The following is an 11,135-nucleotide window of genomic DNA, read 5'->3' as shown; positions in this document are numbered from 1 at the left end:
GTTCTTGCTGTGTATCCGACTATTTACTTATACTATTTCTGCGCGCTTTGTGAGTTTATCATTGTCTAAATTTTTATATATATATATATATATATATATATATATAAATATTTATATATGTAAAAAAATATATATATACGCATAAGAATGTGAAAAATTAATTGTTCCCACAAATATCCTGGTTTTAAGGGGTAATTGCTGGATGGAACCACGGTTTTCAAAGTGTGTCTTGATGCATCCGCGCACATTTTAGAACCAAAATTTGAAATGTGCGATTTTCGGAAGCTCGCGATCTACCATTCTCAGTGATCCGAGGATGCTAGGGATCTGTGCCACCCACTTCTCCAATATTCATTGCTAGATATGCTCTTCTTGGTATTCCCAATGATGTAGTTCCCGCTACATTATGTTTTATAACCACAGGTGGCAGTTTCGCTTTTCCTGGCACTAATACGGTTCATATACTTTTGAAGCACACAAATAAAGCGTTCATGTGGCGAAAATTACCCTGAGAACATGCACTAGTAGTCGTATGACTTACTTCGATCCAGTACTGAAAAAAATCCAAGTGATAAAGTCACCATCTTTCAGTAAAACGCCATCCACTAGATGTAATTTGTGATTCTGGCGCAACACTGCACTTGATTCTATAATCAACAAGCCTGAACAGTGTGTGTCTTTTCATTGTGTATATGATTGTCTCTGAAAAAGCAGTCTTTACCAGTGTGCCATACAGCAGCAGATGAATCACGGTGCTAATTGTTTTCTTTTTTACCGTAAAATGCTTGTTGCTGTGGATAAAAGGGTCTGTTGATATTATTTCACCAGAAACCGAACGATGCACTCGGCGTACTATGGGAAACTGCGAAAGTAAGCGTGTGAATCTCGCTGGCTCTGCTGTTCCACGAGTGCATGTAACACCCATGCGTTCTTAAGTGATACAAATATTGCGTTCAATATGTTTGTTGCTGGTTTTTTGCCTGGCCACCGGACAAACGTTCTCAAATCACACGACATAGGTGGCCTATTATGTATTCGGCTGTTCGTATGAATATCATGGCTACGGTGATTCTCACCAGAATACAAGGCCGGGGTAATGTAAGGCCTCTGAATAATCCCTCTGTTTTTTACTAAGATACTATCAAAACTGCATAAAGCGCCATGCCTAAACTTTCTTCTAAGCTATTCCCAAGCCGGCCATACTATTACTGCGGCGTTCACAGGTGCTCTATGATACTGGCGCCTACTCCTTGACAGTGGTCTAGAAATATTGCTGTACCAAGGAAAATGAATGCAAAATAAGTAATCACACCAGTGCACCTGCGGCTCGCTGTAGAGAAATTCCAAGTAGGTTGTCGTAGGAACCCAGGCTCTGTACAGAAACTAACAAAATAAACCTGACGACGATAACCAGCCATTGTTTATTCAGTTGCTCGCAAAAAAACTAAACGACGTCGATATGATTGAAGTAAATACTTATTTCCTAGCACAAAATTGACTCCGGAAATTACATGCAAAAACATATTCTTTCCGCAGCTTCTAAATGAAAACCCTTCTGGAAATCTTTGAGCCGTGAAGACACCTTTGCGGGTAAAAAAGCCTTCGAAATCACTACAAGAATAGCTTATATATAAAAGTGATTTATGGAGAATAAAGGTTTAATTGGGGTTTACAAGAGATTGGTAAAATTTTATTTCTTTGTAGTCTTCTCTACAAGGTGCTGTAACGAAAGGCAATAAAATAATAATTAGCACTCAGAGTTATTACAAAGATTGCTGCAATTAGGCGTTTCGTATGCACCTGATATCCAATTAAAACTTTTACATTTTCCCGACAAAATCGCCCGAAGGAGGATACCAGAATGGCCAAAACCGATAGCCTATTTTTCTTCGGTGAGACCGCCTAAATACCGCGCGGTATTGGTTAGTACTAGTGAGACACAACTTACAATGTTTGCACCAGCGCTTCCTTATTAAACGTTGCATATGACGAAGTGTTTGTTTAAATCATTTGATAGGGTAATAGCCACGCGCCATGTATTTTATGCGTGATTCTTGAATAAAACATTCATGGTATAAGTCTTTTGAAGGCTCTCAAATTTGTGCTCGCTGAAGGGCCACTATGTTTCATCACTCCTGCCCCTGCAACTACGCTACAAAAGTCTTGAGATATCTCTTGATTACGGTGTAGTTTTACGACCAACCTTATAATTACCAGCGTTATAACGGGACGCATAGATTGTAAATGAGCCATTTTTGTTTCGCAATCAGAATTATTTTCTCGCCTCGTGGCTTTTACCGAAATTTCAATCCACGATTTCAAAAATAAATTTGATTTAAAACACCCGTGAAGCCATTACGATACAAAGGAAAGTCTATAAAATGTCAGAGGAGCAGTATGGAGCTGCTTCCTCGGTCAAACTTCAAGGTTTTTCTTCGCGAGGCCCACTATTTTGTAGTTATTCAGGTGTTTCTTATTCATTAATAAAAGAAGTAAAAATTGGAAAAAAAGAACGAAAAACCTGGCATAATTATACAGAAAAACGCAGACGAGCTGTAGAGGGAATACGACGACCTGACAATGGGTGGACCACGGTAGGTGGACCTGCTTTCTCTCATAGTTTCTTATAGCTACGTGCGACGGAAAGGAATCGATAGCGATGGGAGAGAATAGAAAACGGAGAAGGCTGTATCAGTTAAATAACAAAATTCAGAGGCAAAAAATAGACTGCACCAGTGCAGCACAGAAGCGGGTAAATGTGGAGCCGAGGGGCCTTCGTCCTCAAGTGAAACTAAATACTCATTCCATGTAATAATAAATACAAAGCACCACATGACCTCATTGACCACACTCTTCACACATCATTACACTCGAACATTGCTCTTATCTTAAAACATTCCTTCTAAGTAGGGCGTTTTTGTACCACCAAATGCGTAATCAAAAATAATTTTTGTTTTGGTATTGGTTGAAGCGCATAGCTTGCACACAATGAATTGTTTTGTGTTTGAACCGGTATTTTGGCCAAAATTTAGTATCCTGTATCTCATGTATCGTCCTTACAATGGCGTTTGCGTGAAGAGACGAAAAACGTAATACACGATGCAAAAAGAGGGAGTTTCCCGGTCCTTTCCTATAGTTTTCCGGGGATACGCTGCACTTGCGGCCAATTGTACTACTATTATAAATATAGTAAAATGGTTGTATGACAGTATTTCCTCGGGGTGCAAGTTGTCTCCCTCCGGTTCACCACGCACATGAATGATGTCAGCAGCTGCCTTTCTTTCTGCGTTGTGTATTAGTACGCTGAAGTCAAAATACTGATGTCATATCCCGAAGAAAACGCGATTGTTTAGATTAAGGTGGGCGTTTATTTACGTGGTAGTAGGGAAACTGTAACCCTATCGTTGAGAAATTTCGCTGTGTGTGTTTCCACATACAGGTTCCGCTGTTTATAGTAATGTGTTTTTACAAACATTGCTCTTAGGTCCCAACCACGTACAATTGTGATTCATTTTCCGGCCTGTTTCATCAAGGACGTGTGTGTCAATTGTACGAGTGCCGAAGATCTTTATAGATCAGACATTTTGAATGGGTTTTGCATGGTTTAGTTCTGGTGTGCACTGTTACAAGGTGCTTGTGCAGTCCTTTCTGTTGGGCGTTCTCTGTGTCCTGCGTGCCTATGAAAACACATTGCTTACGCGCTAGCTTTCATTGTTCTGTGGTAAAGCAATTCTGATTACATTCTTTTGATGGATTTTTATTACAAAAGCAAAAAACTCTCGCAAGTCAATTTCAGATTCGCCTAATTTGCCTCAGTATATACACAACGATCTTGAAATTTTATTTATGTTATTATTATTTCTATTGAATTGCTCAGTTACACACAAATGATTCATTAGCATTTTGTCTGTCATTGCAAGAACGCCGATATTGGAATCATTACCTTCATAAAAAGCCTACTTCGGCGAGTGTAATGCTTAAGGGTACTAATTCAGCTCGCAAGAAATGACACGTACAAAGAAAAGAATCGGTGCTACTTGCAAATCAGAATTTTGAACGAGTGTGAGATAGGTAGAATTGAATATAAGGATGAAAAGATGTACGCAAAAGATAAAAATTATACAATATATTAAAAGAGCACTCCAACGTATTGCTGTTCCGTACGCATCAGTCACTACTGGGACCAGTTCTTATTGTCAATGCTGCATCGTGTTCCTGAATGGCTATTGATGTTGTACTGAAACATTTGGTATAGAGTGGTTGGCTTTCTGCCGTCTCTGCAAACTTATGATTAAAATCATAAAACAATGGCATTTAATATCCGAAGTGTGGTTCAAACCAGAGGAAGCCACCACAGCCTGTTGAGGGGTTCTTCGTTTATAGCTTTTCGTCTGTTTTCTGATTCTTGCGTTGCACGAAATTGACACAATGTATAATCAATCGACATATACCTTGCACTGGTGAAAGAGACATGGTGTACAACACCGCTAACACTTTCGGTGCATTTGTGATACCTAACACTCCAACCCCTATTCGCGTTTTCCACTGCACATGCTTCTCTACAGAGGTCTACACACTTCATTGAAGCGGACGTTTCAACTAGAAATCAGCTTTCTGTCCCAGTTTAATAAAGCTACGTGCGACGCAATCCAGATGCGATATAACTACGAGCTTACTCTGCTTATTGCCGTTATGAGCACTAGTTCCAATCACTTTCACTGGTTGATGTTTCTGCCTGTTGACAACCTCAAAAACTACCCCAATCACATGCTCAGAATCTCTGATTCTCCTAGTCCAGAAACTTGCGCCTGGACAGCGCTGTGCTCATGGTTACGCAAGACTCTTGGAGGGTAGTTTGGAAGCACGTCCTCACTACTGAGCATTTCCGTATTGTTGCTTAAGCCGAGGTAAATGACAACACGGGTTTCTTGATGCGTGGGGCGTAACTCTGACAAATACTGTTTCCTTAAAACGTTGAGCTGACGCAAAGATAACCAATACCCTCCGTTATGCAAACCGGACTCAGGAAACGTACGGTGTCAGTGTAGACCCCTCTAATAATAGTTGCACCACTCGAACAGCATTCTGAAATGATCAAGGAACTCTGCACTTTGATAACGTTTCAGGCCCTCAATGTAATAAACGGGCATCGGTCGAGATGGCCCAGAAAAAGAACACGCAAGAAAGTAGGAAAGCACAACACGCTATACGACCACTATTTCTGCATGCAGGTTTTTCCATACCAGGAAGCATAGGAGAGCACCAGATACATCGACAACCTGTCAAGAAATTCTTGCATTTCCATGCCACTTTGGTATGCAAACTCATAAATTTACCCATCGGCCGACTCTACAAAACATTTTTGGTCTTTTATACTTACAGAAACACCAGGTTGTCGAACTGGAACCCAACCGAACCGAAACCATGAACTGAGCAGGCATTATTGCCAGAACTGAACCAGACCCCGGCCGTATCTTTTTAGCACACCGAACCCCAACTAGGAACAGAACTGCTGAAAAAAATGGGTAACATTTACCGCCTCATAACAAAACAATCCGACCATCCGTTGTTGATGCTGCGGAGTTGGGATAATTCAGGCCTTTTTTTTTTCTTTCGGGTATCATCAACTTCGTACCCGGTCGCGTACTTTCCCCATCCATGCCACCTAAACACTGACCAAAGACGCTTTGTGGGGACTGGGAAAGGATGAAGCGCCAATGCAGCAATTGTGTGTTGCTGGCGGTTTCACAGGCAGAGTGCAAGGCTGACCATGCGAAATGTTGTAATCGGAAGCTTGTAGGTCGCATAAAACGACTTTGCCCTTCCTTCTCTGCAGGATTAAAGGAGCATTCGGGTAGCAAGGGTGCTCCACTGCGAAACGGTGAACGCCCACAACCAAAAGTGCAAACTTTTGCATTAGGTAATTTGTTTTAAAAGTTCCACACCTGGAAAGTGCTAATACCTGACAAGTGTGACCGCAGAAGTCGCTCAGTGGCTAAGCTGTTTGCAGCTTGTTACAAGGGGGTTCGATCGCCTCCTCTGGCAGCCGTTAATATGAACTACATAGAAAACGAGAACGGCCGTGCATGGAAATTTTCATTCAGGTCAGATGTCATGAGTTGGTCTGAATTAGTCTTAGTGGTTTGAAATTAGTCTTAGTTGAATTGAAAAAAAAAATCTGTAACTGAAGTAATATCCCTGTTAAATTCAGAGCTAGATAATTTGGCATCCTGGTGCCAACTTAATCAACCCTGCATCAACCTTGCTAAACCCCATTTTATGCTTTTTCACAGTCCAATGCGCAATATCAATCTCACACCATCAATAACGTTACAAAACGTTGTCATTCATGCATCATCTGCCGTCCTATTCCTGGGTGTACTGCTACACACTCATCTCAAATTTCATAAATATATTATTTGGTATCGAAAAAAATTATACTGTCCTTATATTACTCGTTCTTACATATCCACTTACAGTATTGTCTTTCATCATGGGGAAATATTAACTTAACCCACTTGTCCCACTTACAGCATCTACAGAGGCAGGCTGTAAGACTAACTGCCTTTAACAGTCATTTTTCAGAAGCAAATGCAATTTTCAGGACCTTCAGTGTACTACCATTACATCTTTTCCAGCAAAAGCTGACAACAAGTATTTATCGCGTAGTTAAAAACAAAATATCCTTTGGTACCTTAACACGATATATATATATATATATATATATATATATATATATATATATATATATATATATATATATATATATATATTTATATATATACAGAAAGAAACGCCGGCAGTCTACAACGCCAAAGACGGCATAGGGGAATGGTTAGAATATTTTTTTTACCGTTAGTGTCGTTAAATTATTTTTTTTATTAATTACGTGAGAAAGAAAGAAAGAAACAAAAGCACGCGCCCAGAGTAGGGGACCGAACCCACGCCTTTCGATCTGTCCCCACTCTGTTCGGTCCCCACTCTGGGCGCGTGTTTTTCTTTCTTTCTCACGTAATTAATAAAAATAATAATTTAACGTCACTAACGGTAAAAAAAAATATTCTAACCATTCCCCTATGCCCTCTTTGGCGTTGTAGACTGCCGGCGTTTCTTTCTGTATTTTCTAACGAGTCCCTCATTTCCAAACCCTATTTATATAAATATATATATACATATATATAAGACCAAAATAAGGGTGGGCAGTCAAGAAAACCTCGGAAAGCAAAGGGGAGGACGTGATAGGTAATTGAAAGAGATAAAGAATCTGGAAAGAGATAAAGAAAGTGGAGAAAAAGTGCCCGCCAGGTGAGATCTGAACCCACTACCTCCAGCTCCAATTTCTGGGTATTTATGTTAGGTATTTTTGTTTCCTGCGCTTGGGGGTGGTTTCCAGCCCGATTTGGACTACTCATGTGGCGCTGATCCAGAATGTTCTCTGTCTAATTCGATGATAATATTAGGTAGAGTTTTCCAAGATAAATGCTTGTTTCGGCTTTGTATTCTACGGACAACAGTGATTTCCTGGTACGTGCTGAGGCCGCTGGGCGTCGGCACTCATTTTAATATTCTCGCTTAGTGAATCGGTGTTCATAATGACGAGACAAAATGCCTGTATTTACCCCGTTTCGTACCCAAAATAGCGTTCCATAATCCGGACTCCGGGTTTCTTTTTTAACGTGGCTGAATTGCATGGCGATGGACCGGTCGCCGAAAATTTCATCCATATTGTTGGGTGTACATATTAACGGGGTCCATAATAAAGAGACGTGACTGTATTACTGGCCAAACCTTGAAGCCACGGTGAAGCAGTATATACGGGCGCGCGGTGATGCCAACGACGCAAGACACCGTAGGGCCGACCAGCTCGATTACTGCAACCGGTTGAAGTACCGAAAAGGCAATTTGAGCAGATAGGCATGGATTTCTTGGGACCCTTTCCAACTTCTGGCGCATTCAACAAGTGGGAGATTGTCGCCACCGACTATTTACGTGGTGAGAAGAAACGAAAGCGCTTCAGCGCTGCACAGCACCCTCCGTTTTCATTGAAAGCATCATTCTTCACCATGGAGCTCCACCGATTCTTATTACAGACAGGGCAGCCGCATTCAATGACGACCTTGTACGCGCCATAACGAACATCACATGTACCTCCCACCGGCAATCAACCGCTGACCACCCGCAAACAAACGACCTGACTGAGCTGTTGAACAAAACCTTTTCTGACATTCTGAGCACGTGCGTTGATGAAGAACTCAGCTGCTGGGACAAAATTCTTCCTTATATGGCATTTGTTTTATATCCCGCCCGGAAGGAAACAACGTGCATGAAACCGTTTGCTTTTGTCTATAAACACGAGGCAGAACCATGCTTGATGCAATGCTGCTTCACGATGATGACGATGGCGACGAGAACCTCCTGAACTTAATCCAGAAAGCCCAACAATCGCGGCGCTTCCGTACCATCAAATCATAATACAGCAGCTGCGGGATTCTCTCCAGTACAATACCTGCCACAGGCACGCGGCTTTAGATCCTGGTGACCATGTATGTGTGTGGATCCCAACGAGACGTCCAAGGCTGTCGGAGAAGCTTCTTAAGCGTTACATCGGTCACTACGGGTGCTTGAACCAATCAGCGACGTTACTTTCACCGTGATTACCCATTACTGCACATCGATGTGACTGTGTCACCTGCGGCCAGACGTAAAGTACGTAATTCGGATGTAGCCTTATTTCTCAAGGACATACAACACCTGCGCTGGTTTTCTCTATATCCACACATGATCCGGGCGATGCATCACCTGGAATGAGTGTATATTGTACGTGTTTTTAACACTGGCAACAAGAGGGCACTTTGAGGATGAAGGAGTGGTTGAGTGCGCGTGCTCTGTCATCGTTGTCATTCAGAGATCTGGCGCTCGCTCTTGCAACCCTGCGCTCGAGCTCTCCCAAAAGGGCTCCGGCTACAGAGCTGGTCGTCACCTTGAAGGACCCCGGCTCAGCAACTGCGTATTCAAACCGCGAATATATGTGTATATATATATAGTATAAGTAAAGAGTCGGATACACAGCAAGAACAATAACAAACAATGTTTACTTACGTAGCGGCAATGGGACTTGCCTTCATCAGAGTAAAGTTACATGACCATAATCATGTAACTTTACTCTGATGAAGGCAAGTCCCATTGCCGCTACGTAAGTAAACATTGTTTGTTATTGTTCTTGCTGTGTATCCGACTCTTTACTTATACTATTTCTGCGCGCTTTGTGAGTTTATCTTTCTCTAGATTTATATATATATATATATATATATATATAAAGATATATAGTGTCACGTGCCAGTCTGTGGGATGAGAGCATTATTAAGCAGAAAGGACTTGCTAATCCACCAAGTGGGTACGTGCCGTGTGATGGGCACAGCAGAGGACGATGAAGGAGCGCGTTATCTAGCGGCTCGGGTGCTCGGTTCTTGTTCGCCATATTGCTAGCCACCAACTGGTGCTCTCTGTATGTTTCCCCCAAATGAGGCACCTCGCCTAATAAATACTTTGCCCCTGCGTCTACGCCAAGGCAACTTTCCTGTGTCGCATTTTGACAGGACGCAACAATATGTATATATATATATAAATATATATATATATATATATATATATATATATATATATATATATATATATATATATATATATATATATATATATATATATATATATATATATATATATATATATATATATATATATATATATATATATACAGCCAGAAATGCGGGCAGTCTACAACGCCAAAGAAGGCATAGGGGAATGGTTGGACTATATTTTTTTCATATTAATTGAAGCGAGAAAGAAAGAAAGAAAAAAAAAACACGCGCCCAGAGTAGGGACCGAACCCACGCCTTTCGATTAGATCTCGAATGCCTTACCAATTCGGCTATCTGGGCGACTGTGTTCTGCTTCACTTTCTGGGGTATTTATATTTACTACAAGTGTATCTCACGCTTGAGGGTGGTAGCCAGCGCCACTCAGACTACACGGGGAGAAGGGGACCTTCTTTTCAACCCCCGGGGCGTGACGCGAACGTCTACAGCCTGTCATAAGCGGGTAACTGGCGGGAAACCCTCTTATGCTACCTTGGCATCAAGGCTGCCACAACCGAGGCCCTCGCTAAGCTTTCGCAGGATAATATGGTTAGGAAAATGAGGGGCTCGTTAGGAAATACAGAAAGAAATGCGGGCAGTCTACAACGCCAAAGAAGGCATAGGGGAATGGTTGGACTATATTTTTTTCATATTAATTGAAGCGAGAAAGAAAGAAAGAAAGAAAGAAAAACACGCGCCCAGAGTGGGGACCGAACCCACGCCTTTCGATTAAATCTCGAATGCCTTACCAATTCGGCTATCTGGGCGACTGTGTTCTGCTTCACTTTCTGGGGTATTTATATTTACTACAAGTGTATCTGACGCTTGAGGGTGGTAGCCAGCGCCACCCAGACTACACGGGGAGAAGGGGACCTTCTTTTCAACCCCCGGGGCGTGACGCGAACGTCTACAGCCTGTCATAAGGGGGTAACTGGCGGGAAACCCTCTTATGCTACCTTGGCATCAAGGCTGCCACAACCGAGTCCCTCGCTAAGCTTTCGCAGGATAATATGGTTAGGAAAATGAGGGGCTCGTTAGGAAATACAGAAAGAAATGCGGGCAGTCTACAACGCCAAAGAATTTATAAATATATATATATATATATTTATATATATATATATAAATATATATATAACACAGAAATAAGGGTTGGCAGTCGAGAAAACCTCGGAAAGCAAAGGGGAGGATGTGGTAGACCATTGAAACAGATTAAGAATTTGGAAAGAAAGAAAGAAAGTGAAGAAAAATCGCACCAGACCGGTATTCTGGAGGTCGTGGGTTCGGATCCCACCTGGCGGGCATTTTTTCTTCACTTTCTTTCTTTCTTTCCAAATTCTTAATCTGTTTCAATGGTCTACCACATCCTCCCCTTTGCTTTCCGAGGTTTTCTCGACTGCCAACCCTTATTTCTGTGTTATTTTCAACGAGCCCCTCATTTCCTAAATATATATATATATATATATATATATATATATATATATATATACATATATATATATA

The 11,135-nt window shown here is 41.5% G+C and overlaps 1 non-coding gene across 1 annotated transcript; it reads right to left on the bottom strand.

Moving 5' to 3' along the window:
• Positions 1 to 10,330: 10,330 nt before the first annotated feature.
• On the bottom strand, positions 10,331 to 10,402 carry Trnak-uuu (transfer RNA lysine (anticodon UUU)). The gene has a single exon. It is a non-coding gene; the product is annotated as a tRNA-Lys (tRNA).
• Positions 10,403 to 11,135: the final 733 nt, after the last annotated feature.

This window comes from Haemaphysalis longicornis, unplaced genomic scaffold (assembly GCF_048455015.1).
Source record: "Haemaphysalis longicornis isolate Haplotype H1 unplaced genomic scaffold, Haemaphysalis longicornis Haplotype H1 scaffold_5, whole genome shotgun sequence".
Lineage (NCBI taxonomy): Eukaryota > Metazoa > Arthropoda > Arachnida > Ixodida > Ixodidae > Haemaphysalis > Haemaphysalis longicornis.
Note: the sequence above shows the minus strand (reverse complement) of the source record. Positions and strands in the feature narration are given on the sequence as shown.